The sequence below is a fragment of the Crocodylus siamensis genome, chromosome 4, assembly GCF_052110815.1.
Source record: "Crocodylus siamensis isolate JL-2025a chromosome 4, ASM5211081v1, whole genome shotgun sequence".
Taxonomy (NCBI): domain Eukaryota; kingdom Metazoa; phylum Chordata; order Crocodylia; family Crocodylidae; genus Crocodylus; species Crocodylus siamensis.
In genome coordinates, this window is record NC_143398.1 from 128666100 (window position 1) to 128679549 (window position 13450).

At 44.5% G+C, this 13450-nt stretch overlaps 1 protein-coding gene and 1 long non-coding RNA gene across 4 annotated transcripts in view; one reads left to right on the forward strand and one right to left on the reverse strand.

The window, feature by feature from the left end:
* The window catches only part of LOC149866487 (uncharacterized), a 171014-nt gene extending 163084 nt beyond the window's left edge, over positions 1-7930 (reverse strand). Inside the window, exon 1 of the long non-coding RNA XR_016441899.1 lies at positions 7812-7930. This is a non-coding gene — a long non-coding RNA (uncharacterized LOC149866487). The remainder of the gene's footprint in view (positions 1-7811) is intronic.
* Positions 1-13450, forward strand: part of LOC149866486 (uncharacterized) — a 315323-nt gene that overhangs the window by 172563 nt on the left and 129310 nt on the right. For 2 of the 3 annotated variants that reach the window (XR_016441896.1, XR_016441897.1), the window contains one exon: positions 1712-2440. The exons of the other annotated variant lie outside the window; for it this stretch is intronic. The gene's annotated coding sequence lies outside the window, so the exon portion shown is untranslated. Of the gene's footprint in view, positions 1-1711; positions 2441-13450 lie in introns of those variants that run through there. 3 annotated transcript variants of the gene reach the window in all.

Consider the following 13450-nt stretch of genomic DNA (forward strand, 5'->3'; position numbering starts at 1 on the left):
TGATGAAGATGTTGAACAATATGGCTCCAAGGATAGAGCCTTGGGGGACCTCACTGGTCACAGGGCACCACGACAATTGACTTCCATCAGCCACCACCCTCTGGGTCCAACCACAGAGTCAATTTCCCAGCCAGCAGATCGTGGTGGACCCAAGGCCACAATTGGCCAGTTTCACCAACAGGTGATCATGGGATACCGCATTAAAGGCTTTTTTGAAGTCAAGATATAGGACATCAATCTCTTCTCCCTTGTCCAGGTGATAGGTCACCTAGTCGTAGAAGGAAATGAGATTGGTCAAGCAAGACCTACCAGTAACAAACCCATGCTGGCTATCCCTTAGGATATTGGCTTCGGCCAGTCCATTAAGGATGGGCCTCTTAATTAAACTTTTCAAAGATCGTCTTTGGGATAGAAGTCAGGTTAATGGGTCTATAGTTAGCCAGATCCACTTTCCTCCCTTTCTTGAAGATAGGCACCATGTGTGCCTGAAGACTGGAAGAAGGCCATACACCAGAGCGCCAGGAGTTTTCAAAGTTCTGTGCCAGAGGCTGGGCTACAGTGCTAGCCAGCTCCCTGAGTACCCTGGGGTGTAGATTGTCAGGGCACGCTGACTTGAAGGTATCCAGCCTCTCAAGGTGTTCCTTCATGAGGTCAGCATTGATGGAGGGCAGGGGATCACCCTCACCCAGACCTCCCTGTCCTGTAGCAGGCATGGGCGTCCCATGAGATTGATGAAAGACCGATGCAAAGTACCCTTTTAATAGGTTGGCTTTTTCCCTGGTTGTCAGTTGTCAGATCTGGTTCAGTAGGGTTCCAATGTTGCCCTTGCTTTTCCTCTGGCTCCCCACATATCTGAAAAAGGACTTTTTATCGTCCTTGATGCTTGAAGCTAGTTGGAGTTCAGTTGCAGCCTTGACTTTCTTGGTTTGCTCCCTGCAGGACCAAACCAGTGCAGAATTTTCGTCCTTGGAGGCGAATCCCATCCTCCATCCTTTGTAGGCCTTTCTTTTTAGCCTCAGGAGGTCTGCTAGATCCCTGGAGAGCCAGAGAAGCTGCTGTGCCCTCTTGCTGCCTTTCCTCCAAGATGGAATAGACTTAGCTTGTGCATTGAGGATCACTCTCTTAAGGAGCAACCACTCTTCCTGGACTCCCCTCTCCCTGGGGTCATCGTCCTTAAGGCCTCACTGACATGCTTCCTTAGCTTGTCACAGTTGGCTTTCCTGAAGTCAAGGATTTCTATGCTGCTGACTGACTTGTCAGCTTTACAGTGGATGGTGACATAGAGCGCTACACCCCCGCCCCTTTTATCTACTAGATCACTCCTGTACAACATATAGCCATCTATACCTGTGGTCCAATGATGGGTGGAGTTCCGCCAGGTCTCCGTTATCCCTATGACATCATAATTACGTGCGTTAAGCAGGAGGATGAGTTCCTCCTGCTTATTCCCCAAGCCCCTGTCATTCATGTACAGGCAGGCAAGTGTCCCCTTGGGAGTCAATATTCCCCCATAATAGGAATATTGTATTCCTATTATGTTTGCATTGATTTTTACTGTTTTATATTGATATTGTATGATTTAGGCCTGTTTCTGTATGTTAGCCAAAGTAATGTCAAGTATCTATCTTGGCTTGTCAAAACTCCATTTAGTGTCCTCTGCCCTGTTATAGTTGTGTTGTAACTGTGACTCATGCCTATCCCTCCTATGCAGATTGGTTCCCTGGATGAATGAGAGTGCTTGAGACATAGCGGTAGCAGGCCTAAAAATAGCTTGCACTGAATGACCAGACCATCAGCTTAACGACTGTACCACCACCTTGCATTGCCTCTCCCCGAAACCACAGACCTACTCCCAGAACTAGAGACAAAAAACAACATTTGAAAGATAAAGATCCTCCAAGAAACTAGCAACATGGAAACAAGAGACAGAACAGAAACCAGCAACTTCACCATTGTACTACATTGGGCAATGAGGACACCTGGAACTGCACGTCCTCATCTCAGCAGGACTCACCCTTGCCTGGGCATGTCCTCCCTATTCGAGTCACAGGTAGTCCACTCCTATTACAGGAGTGGTAGAGTGTGACCTCCTTGGGATGCCCTCTCCATCCAGACCAGCACTATGCCATGCCAACTATTCACCCAGAGGCCCTGCTGGCGACCCACCTGGATAACACCTCACTGGAGAAGACCCCAACTGGCCATCAAGGATCAACTCTCAGCTAACATACACATCTTCCCTCCAAGCAAGGGACCCAAGTTCTATTTCTATAGATGTTGACTTCAATCCCTCTATTAAGCTTTTCTTCCCCTGCTACCATTGTGTAAGTGCGTGTGCGTGAAGCAATAACTTTGTGGTCTGTTTATTGCATTGCCTGTCTAATAAAACTGTTATTTGGAACCTCAGATTGGGTTTTGTCTTACTGCAGTCCCAGCCCTGCTCCAATCTCTAACCCCCACCTCTCTGACCTTTGTCCCATCTCTCTCTCTCTCTCTCTCATTTCAGCTCTTTCTCCACTAACCTCTGCCTCCACTGTCTCTTAGCACCTCAGCTCTTTGCTCTTTCAACCCCTGCCGCCTCCTGGCTCTCCTCTGCTCCTCCTGGCCCCAGCTTTCTCTCCCCTGCCAGCTCTCTTGGCTCTCCCAACCTACCTTGACTCCTCTGTCTCCGTCACTTCCTGACTTTCTTCCGCTCCTCCTGGCCCTGGCATTCTCTCCCCTGCCTCCACCACCTCCTGGATTTCACCCCTGATGGCTCTCCCAGCCTACCACTTCTTCTCTGTTTCTGGTCTTCCTCCGCTCCTCCCCTTCACCACCACCCGGCTCTTCTCTGCTCCTCCCAGCCCCAGCTCTCTCTCCCTTGTCTCCCAGCTTTCACCCCTGCCAACTTTCCCAGGTCTTCCAGCCTTCCTCCACTCCCTTGTCTCTGCTGCCGCCCAGCTTTCTTCCCTGCTGGCTCTCCTGGCCCTGGCTTTCTCTCCTGCATCTGCTGCCTCCTGGTTTTCACCCCTGCAGGTTCTCCCAGCCCCAGCCTACCTTTGCTCCTCTGCCTCTGCCACCTCCTGGCCCTCCTTTGCTCCTCCCATCCCCAGCTTTCCTTCATTCCTCCTGGTCCCGGCTTTCTCAACCCTGCCTCCGCTGCCTTCCAACTTTCTTCCCTGTCAGCTCTCCTAGCCCCAACCCATCACTGCTTGTCTGTTCCCAGCTTTCCTCTGCCCTGGCTTCTTCTGCCACTTCCACTGCCTCCCAGCAGTGGAACAGTTGAGAAAGCAACTAAAATAATGGATTCCAGGTTTTAGCAGTATCAGGAACTAGTTATGGTTTCATCCCAAGTTTATTTTAGACATAGTTGAACTCTGTGAACAGGGTGATAGATGGCAGAGAAAAGCATTTCCCTCCCCCACCACAATTCATCACTTAGTGACCATAATTTAGTTAAGCATCTAAGAACACATTCTTAAAATTAATCCTTCCTTCAAAAAAAAAAAATGCTTAAACCAGTATTTAGCTTTTGTGGTAGCGTTGGAGTGATGTTGTACTTAAACAAGTGAGAGGTAAAAAGAAAAATGCCTATCATTCCAAAGCTTGTCTAAACCCAAACATGCCATTGGGCCAATAAAAAAAAAACACACCAAAAAAATGCCTGCCCCTGAAATATTTAACCTGTAACTGCTAAAAGTTGAACATATTTCAATGCATTGATGAACTGGGACCCTCATGACCAAAAGAAATTACTTATCAGTGGGGGCCCTTGTGACAGGGGCCACACTCAAGGCTGGGTCTCCTACCAGCCCACCCACCTGTCTCTAAGGGGCCGTGTGCCCAATCTCACCAGTCACAACTTTGCTGTTCCTCTAAATGGGTGGTAAATGTAAGAGACTGCCCACTATATGCCCCAATGCCAGGGGTGCCATCTGCAGCTCTGAACCTCTGCTACACCACAGCCTATGCTGCACAGATAGGATCCACAAAATACTTACACCCCACACCACAATGGACACTCCAGGGTCTCACAGGGACTCACTGCCCCCTGGAGCAGCAGGTCATTGTGCTCACTACAGGTCTTACTTTTGACCCACACTTGGCCTCTTAGTAGTGGAGGACTTACCAGAGTCAGGACTTGCCCCTCTCACTGTGGCTGAGCCCCCTACTTGGCCTCTGGCTCAACTAAAGCCTCAGGTGTCCACAGACATATCTTGGCCTCCTCTCCAGTCCTGAGGTTCCTACTGTGCCCACTCCAGGGCCTTTACACCTAGCCCCACTCTGGGGCCTTCACATCATGTATGATGAATTACTTATGGAGCTGGCCCTTGTGCTGCTCTTCAGGCTTACTCCCAGTTCATCCCTAGTCAACGCACCCCTGGGACTACCCTTCAGGCCTACACCTTGTTCAGCCCTACTCAGCCTCCCTCATGCACAGCCCCTCAGGCCTACTCCCATTCAGCCCTACTCTGTGCAGGACCACATCCTACATCTCACACACTACCCTCTCTGGGGTCTCTAGGATCTCATATCCCTGCTGGGCTCCGGTAGCACTCTGCTATCTGTGCATGGCCCCACTATTTCCACAGCTACCTCCAAAGCCCACCTGAAGATGAGGGCTGAGGTTAAGACACCCCTCCTCACCTTTCACTGCAAAGGTAACTGACCTAGCATTTCCTGGGGGCTCCCACACCACTAGGAGCCCCACCAGGCCACCCTTCCCTGGCAGGGTATAGTTTTAGGTCATGCCTAGGACCAGGAGCCTCCAAACCATCCCCATAAACTTCTGCCCTTACCTCCAGATGTTTCATACAACCTTCCAACCAGGAAAGACTTCTGCCTGGCTACCAGCAGGAAACTGCTGTGTTTATATAAGCAGTCAGTGTTTTAAAGTGGCAGGCACTGCAAGTTCACTGCCACAGCCCTACTAATAAGAACTCTTTAACGTGTGCTTAGTTTTAAACATATGCTTACACTGGCTTCTATAGCATTTATGCATGAATTAAGATACCTAAATAAGATAGATAGATAGATAGATATATATATATATATATATATATATATATAGCATAAGTTTTGGTTATCTTAAGCTCATTTCAGCAGATGCTGTCTGATGTGAACTTGAGGTCACCAGAGCTTATGATCTATACTGATATTATTTAGTTAGTCTGTAAGGTGCATATCTACTCTGCCTTCTGCCTAATTTCAGACTAACAGGGATAACTACCTCTCAAAGTTATCCACATGCTTAAGTGTCCTTTTTGTATGTAGATGTTTTCCTAAATCAGGGTCAAGCTGTTTTGCACAGTGCTGCCAACACTGTTTAAAACTGTTTAAAGAAAATCTTGCTTTCTACATTCACATACACAATTACCATTACATGTCAGCTGCATTGTTTAGGGCTTCTCTTAGTACAGTAATTGAGAAGCCAAGCCTATGTGACTGTGACAATATGCTGTATATAACAATATCTCATGCTTAGTCTTTGCAAAAATTTCCTATCAATGTCAATAAAAATTTTGCATACACCACATGGATTCCAAAAGGGTCTAAAGAGCTACTTAATCATAATGTTTGCTTCTGGTAAATACACAGTTATAATGCTTCTAGGGAAAGCATTATTTTATCATTACTGTTCGTGCTATTTACACAAACAGTAGGTTGATAAAATCACACAATACCCTACATATCTTATTAAGAACATTTAATAATACATGATGAACCAGACTGAAAAAGGTCAAGTAAATAGTTAAAACAGCAGTATATTAACCATATTTCATTAAACATTAAAACCATATGTTTCCTCAGTACTTAAAATGCTACTTTATTATGATTTGTTGCCTTGTAGTATTTTAAAAACAAATTCGTCCTGGGTTTTTATAGATAAGACTTTGCAGATATTCTAAGAGACACCATGAAGACTAGAAATTCTAGTAATCTGTCAGTTTTTATTTAATAGAATTTATCATCATCATCTTTTAATCCAACTTGGATATGTGGGAGTAATTTGAAGTGCAGAATTAGATGCTATACATGTTTAAGATAATATTTTTAAAGAGACATTGGCAAATTCTTGACTTTTAGATTTTGAAAAGAAAGACAATTGGTAAAGGATATCTGTCAGTAGGAGGTGAGCTGTGTGGAACCAGCTAAGGAATCTTCCACTGACTGACTTGAGAAAGAGAATCAGACCTATTGTGAGATAGTTTCTGTTCTGTATAAGTTATTATTAGAGCTGGTTAGGAATTTCTTGCTCTCCTGTCTCTCCTCCCACACCCCCAAATCAGATGAAAATAAATTAACTGAAAAACAACAAACCCTGAACCAAAAGTGTATTAACGTTATTGTATTTTTATTTGTTGTTGATAATGGATGTTTCCCATAAAATCAGTTGACTCAATAAAAAAAAACTTCCATTGAAAAAAACTATAATGAAAAATGTTCAACCATCTAATTATTATATTGTGCCTGCCCCATGGTTTCTGGCCACCTGAAGTGACTATTATTATTATTATTATTTATATTACAATGGGATCTGGTTGTCCCAGTCAGAGATTGGAATGCTGTTGTGCTAGGCAGTGGTACAGTCATGTAGGAAAGCTAGTTCTTGCCTCAGAGAGCTTACACACTCACAGCTACCTTTTATTCATAGTGGTGATGATTTGTACAAGGGAGTGTTGCTCACCAATATGATTAATGTTTTACAATGTAACTGATATACAATGCAACTGATGACTGATGGTTAAGCAAAGGGGCTGAAGAGTAAGGAGCATAATGTAAAAGTGATATGATCATGCTTTTTCAAAATTCTTGCATACCACCTATCTAACCATCATTATTATTATTAGCTTGATTTTTTTTAATTTGCAGAACTCAGTAAATCACCTCAGTCTGAGAACTGTATAGCTAAGAAAGTGATAACTTCATATTTAGCCTATAACTGAATTGTTTTATGCATGATCAAATTAAACCTCTTCCAGTTATTAAACTGCAAATGTTAATGCCAGGAAAGGAAGAGCTGCATAGGAGATTCATCATTTCTATGAATATCTGATAGTAATCTATTTTTAATGAGACCCTTATTTGGCACTAACAAAACACCAGACAGTATTCATTTGAAGCCTTATCCAGAATCCTCTGAAATCAATGAAGATTGACTTCACTGGGCTTTGTTTCAGGATTTTGGATTATAATTCATCCATTCTGGTGATTTATTTAAAAATATATTTCTGAATGGTACAACCTTCATTTGTAACAAGTCATTACAACTACTTTGGTGTATACCAGTCATCACAATTCTGAAAAATAAAGCTTTCAGGATAATATTTCTAAAAGCTGTTAAGGAAACTGATTACTGTTTTCAAAATTGGCTTAGGCATTGGTAAATCTCATTAGAGGCAACTGGACTCTAACAGCTAACTTCCTCCTAACTGCATGCCAAAATATACATCCATTGTTTCTGAGAAACCTAGGTAACCTTTCACAATATCAGTGTACTGACATGCACAATAAGTTACAAACTCAAAAAAAAATAAAGTTTAACACAATTTGGTTCCATGCAGAAATCCTGTAGTCACATCAAAACCAAAAGAAATATGAACTTTCTGACATGACATACCTATAAAGTACACAACCTTGTCAACTATGTGTGAAGGCATGAGAGAGAACAAACAAAAGCCCTGAGGTGCCTTACATGCTGGGCAGGGGAGGTCAGAACAAGAAAAGCAGCTTGCAACAACAGACAGAGAGAGTGAAAACAAACAACACTCGCATCATGGAGGGCTGGCAGGGCTGCAGCTGGAGACCGGAAGGGAAGGAGAAACACTCACCACACTTCCGGAGCAGCATCTCACTCCAGATTGGAGGGGGGAGGCTGCTGAGAGGTATTTCAAGTCCCAGAGAGGGGCAGAGTGGGGTCAGTTCCCTGCAGGCCACAGGGAGAGAGGAGCGGCTGACCATCCTGTCAGGCAAGGGTTGCAAAAAGTGCCAGAGGAACGGGGTGGGAGTGATCCTGAGCAGGAAACAGGTGGAGGCTTGCATGCACATGGCTTTTTATAATCTCCAGAGTGGAGTGTCAGTTGAGGATCCAGGAAGAGAGAACACACATGACTTTTGATAATCTCTGGAGTGGAGTGTCAGCTGAGGATCTGGAGGAGAGGCCTGAGGAAACTGTTGTTCCAGGTTAGAGCCTTGCTGCACATGGGAGAGATCCCATTGTGGCTGTGAATGTTCACAAGGGAGCTGGGAAGTCCTGTGCAGAACAGTGACTGGACCAATTAATTTGTTTTGCTGTTGTGATTGGGATTTTGAGAGCCTGACCTTGGGTGAAGGGGACATGGACTGAGCCTGGCAAGAAGACTGAGAACAGTTGGGGTTTTTCTTGGTTTTCCTCCTTTTTTTTTTGATATTTTGTGCCAGGCCAAGACCAGCCCTGGAAGTATGCATCTAACCAAAGCCAAAGGTCCCCCTGGTAGTAGAAGGCCAAACAACAGAATAACAGACAGTGCTGCGACCTGGCTGCAGAAGGACTTTGAGTACCGTCTGGAGAGACTAGGCTGGGATAAAGGGGAGGTTTGGAACCCCACAGAAGGAAACAGGGATTGAGACCAGGCAGGATCACCATGGGCAGTGCCTCCTGGGAATATAATTTTATCAAAGTCGTGGCAGGAAAGAAACACAAAACCAATTTCCTGGCAGACCAGGTGATTCAAAGCCAAGGTTCATCCTGTCACTGCCTGTAGAAAAATGAACTCAGGGAAGTGGTAGCAACTTACAGCCATAACACTATGGATAAGTTGTCACATGGCCACTGGTATCTTTGTGTGTGTAAATCAACCGTATTCTGCTCTCAGTTGTGTTTTATAGAGCCCTGCTACAGCAGAATAGCACAAAAGAAAGCAAGAGCAGAAATTAACCTTGTACTCTGTACTTCAGAAGGACTCTATCATATATTTTTAATGGCAGATGTGGATATAACTAGAGATAGACAAACCTGCTCAGCTAAGGAAGGTTTCCTATGTTATTCTCCAGTCTACAAATGAAGCAGGAATTAACCTGGTTTTGAGGTTAGCCTTTTATTTTATTCCTTTTTCTGCATTTTTCTATCTCTTGGTGTTGGTTGAAATTGCAAGTGGTTATGAGGAATTCAAAAGGGGCCATGTTGCTGCATTTTGGGTTGTAGCTATATTGATCTAAGGACATAGGCAGACAAAAGAACCCAAATAAAGTTGCCTGCCAAAGGATCCATGTGACATTTTCTACCATTTTTTTCCACTAAATCCAGGGGCAGAAAAAAGGTGACTACTATTCACATTCACAAGAACCATCCTCTCCACATCACACAATTAGATTGGACTCTATGGACTTTGTTATGGAAGAAAAATTGTCTACCAAATGTAACCTATCTACGCCACTGAAAATTCACTAATTTTAATAACATATCAAAGAGCAGCAAGAAAATGCTAACCTCATCTGAAAAAGTGAATATAAATATATCACCAACTCTAGAGAGTTTATTCCCTGGAGAGCTGCAGATAAGGACTCAGATATTTAATCACACAGAAAAAAAAAAGCCATATTGGAAAAAATTATACTAGTTTCTTGGCTGCAAGCAAAACATATTTGAGAATAGACCTCTTTCTAATTAGCAAAACAGACCTATTGAGTGTAGTGCAAAATCTTCCTTTCCTTCCTCTTAGGCAATCTAGCTTGTTTTCATAACTGCAAAGAGTGGCTAGCTTGTACACCAAATTATTAACTCATTCTTAGGCAACACACATTTTGAGCATTTTGGAGAAACATTAATAAATACATTTTCTTAAATTAAGTGATAATAGAGAAGGGATACCAGTAAAATTTTGGGAAACTGTGAAACAATACTGTAGCAGGGGCTGAGCTGAGCCCCATACTGACTGGGATGAGAGTAGTTGGCACACTCCTCAGGTGGCAGAGCTCCAGCTGGGCCCATGGGGAAACAGCAAGCCCAGGCATCCAGCTGTTGGACTAGCTGCTGGAGTGCAGCTGACCCCCTACAGGCTCCACTTCTTGGAGCCACAGCCTGGAAGAAGGCAGGTGGCCAGTGCAGGAGGTACCACCTAGGACCCCGAGGCAGCAGGTGCAGAAGATGATGACCCCATCTGGAGCTCTCAGCACCTGTCAGCGGTGGCAGGGCATGCGGGAGTGAGCAGGAGTCCAGGTTGGCTCAGACCAACCCAGAACCCCTTACGTATGGACACACCAACCCCAAGAGAGGGGAACACAACCACAGGCAAGTGTGACTCATACTGTTGGAGATAGAAGACCTGGGATCAAGGATCTGAATCAGCACAGTTCTCTGGACAGACTCCTGGCTGGCATGTCACCATAGGAAGTCAGGTACCTTTAGGGGTTACTCAGGGGTTTTGTGACACCCCTAGCCACACCTTACCTAAAGGGCTTAGCCCAGGACAGACCAGCCCACCCGCATTGAGCTCCTGCACAAAGCACTCTTTTAAGGGATCAGGCCACCTGAGGGAGGATAGCTGAGGTACACTGCTGGGCCAAAGTAAGGCCCAGGGCAGGCTTGGACATTGTTATTTAAGTTTGACTAGTACATTAATTTTCTTATGCGGGCCATGCATTGCTGACCCAGAATGGCAGCAGGGACCTGAGAGCTTAGACTAGAGACCCTGACTCCAGGGAACACTGCTTTCTTGCCTCCTCAGATTCCTTGGCTTAGGCAATGAATCCAGGCACCCCATACAGCCAGGTGCCTACTGAAAGCATCAACAGAAACATCTGAGTGGAAAGAGGGGTGTAGGGGAAGAGGAGTCCCATGGAAGATCTGTAGACACTGTGACCCACACCAGTCTCAGCCGTCCCCATCCCTAATCAGGTACTACCTCCTGATACCTTTCTTATAGTTATGCCAAGTCATGGCAGGTGAGATTTGAGAATGAGAGAGTGAAATGTCTACTGAGCATGCAGTACATGGGTCCCATCCCAGTGTAGATGCTCAGCTCAGGTACCTCTACAGATACCTCAAGGACAAAGTAACTCCCTATGCTTCAGAGAAGAAAAAAAGTGATAGAAAAGGTTAACAATCAAGAAAAGAGTTTTGCTCTGACAGACATTCAACATGAGAAAACTCAGATCAGAAACAGCCCTATAGTTTTTAGAATATATCAAGATGGAATAAAGCAGTTTACTAAAAGAAAAAATGAGTCAGTCAAGATAAAACAAAACTGTTATGAACAATAAAAATAGAGGAACTCAAAAGCCATTAAATCTCCCTAGGAAAAATTGCTGAATACATCTGGCAGCAAACTTCACTAAAACCTTCTGAGAACAAATTCACAAACTGCTTTCAGGAGCACCCACAAAATTCTAACTAATCACAGGCTAGCTGGACCTAGGAAAAACATTTTTTCTCTCTTTCATCAACAGACTAGGGGAATGGAAATACCCCAGGTAAGGTGACAGAATAGGAGAACAGAGGTGACAAAGGATAGGGTTTCAAAGGATAACAGGGGAAGCCTAAAAAAATAAGAAAGTTTTGCACAAGTTGGGGACAAGGTTCAGAGAAGATATAAGAATGCTTTTGTAGCCAGAACAGCTAATTGAACTGTGGCATGAACCAAGGTGAGAGATGCCACGGTAAGATAGAAGGGACTTCATGATTGAAAACATAATATGTGAGCTTCATAGAAGGCTCTTGTGCCACCTCTGAAGACCTGACCACATCCCAAAAACACTCCAGAAAGTCAAGGAAACTGAGGGAGGGAAAAGATAACAAAACTTATTTTTATTTGTGTCTAGCTCCACATGTAGTCTCTGAATGCCAACATAGCTGGAATTCTGAGAAAGTGTACATGTAAGCCATGTGAGTGCTAGGTCAGAGGATAAGCATTTGAACTCTGGAGGTAAAAGAGTGGTAGCTGAAGGCTCTTCATCTGGAAAGTACACCTAGAATTCCCATGCCCGGGAACCTATTTGAATATTATTCAGAGTTGAGCCATATAGATAAGTAGGCCCAGTAGAGTAAAACCATACACCAGGAGCACTTAATCTCCAGCCCACAGAGCCTTGGAACTAAGCCCATGGGGCTCCCCAAAGATCAGGAAATTTGGTGGTGCAAAAGCAGTCACCCCTTCCCACTGCCAAAATCTCAAGCCCCACATACTGGTCAGAGCCAGGCAACAACCCTTCCCGTACATGGCCAGATTGAGGGTAGGCCACATCAGCTGTCCAGGGAGAGGGAGGTTTGAGCTGGCCCATACCCACTTCTCCCATCTTGTAGGTCCAGGGGACACTCCTCCTCCTCTGCCAGGCCAGGTTGGCCAGGCCACACCTCTTCCCCCTGCAAAAGCTAAGCCATGCCCCCTCCCCCACATGGGGCTGAATCACAGCTGGTCCATGCCCCTTCTCTCATGGGGCCAGGTTGGGGCCAAACAAAGCCCCTTTTCCCCACATGGCTGGATTGCGGCCAGACTGTCTCCCACCTCCCCCCACCGTGCACCTAGCTGGGGCCCCACTGGTCCCACCCTAGGTGCCAGCTTATGTCTATTAGACAGATACAGCCTGCAGAGGGACTGCCCTTCTGGCCTGTCGGGAAAAAAGGTTGAGCAGCTCTGTCTTACACAGCAGTATGCTGAGTCTCCAGACAGTGAGCCTCTCGGCTCTGTCACAGTGCCCATCTGCTATTCAGATAAAAGTTATTAAATCCTTCATCAAAGTAAATTCTTATAATCTAACATAGCCTACAAGCTATATCCTACTCCCATATCAAGTCTCATGCAACAAAAACAAGGTTCAGAAGATTTAAGAAAATTATTTTAAAATTGTTATAAGGCATAAGTTTGAACAAATGAGTGTTTCTTCACAAAGGAGACTTTTTTCTAAGGCTTTGTAGATAATCCCCTCATCCTAAGTTTGAATAGAGAGAAAACTACTGAAACAATGAAATGGAGTTCTAAGATTGTGATATTACAGCACATGGGGTTGTGAGAGGTATTTACATTTTAGTTTAAAGACCAATATGTTAAATTCCTTCCCTAGCAGTTTAGGTAGAAACTTCCTTCACACCAAGAGAGAACAGGGTTGGTATACAGGATAAATCTACAAGTACACATTGGCTAGTGTGAAATTTTGTCGGGTGTTTCCTTTTGATACTGTTTCTACTCATTCCGAGCTCAAAACAGCAAAATCGAAATGAAATGAAGGGCTTCAAAACAGTCTCAAAATAAAATGAGGGCAGTCAAACTGTTTCAAAAGTTTTGAAATATTTTGAATTTCAAAGCTGAAGCTGGACTTGCCTGCAAGGAAACATAAAGTAAGGAGAGGGAGTGGGAATAGGGGGGAAGGACTGCTCTGATATTGACCGTGACTGTTTGGCTGCTGCTGGTGCTACTGTGCTGCTTCCTAAGTTAATACCTGTTGTGATTTAAAGTGATGAACAAAGATGAGGCTGTAGGGGAGGATGCCTTATTGG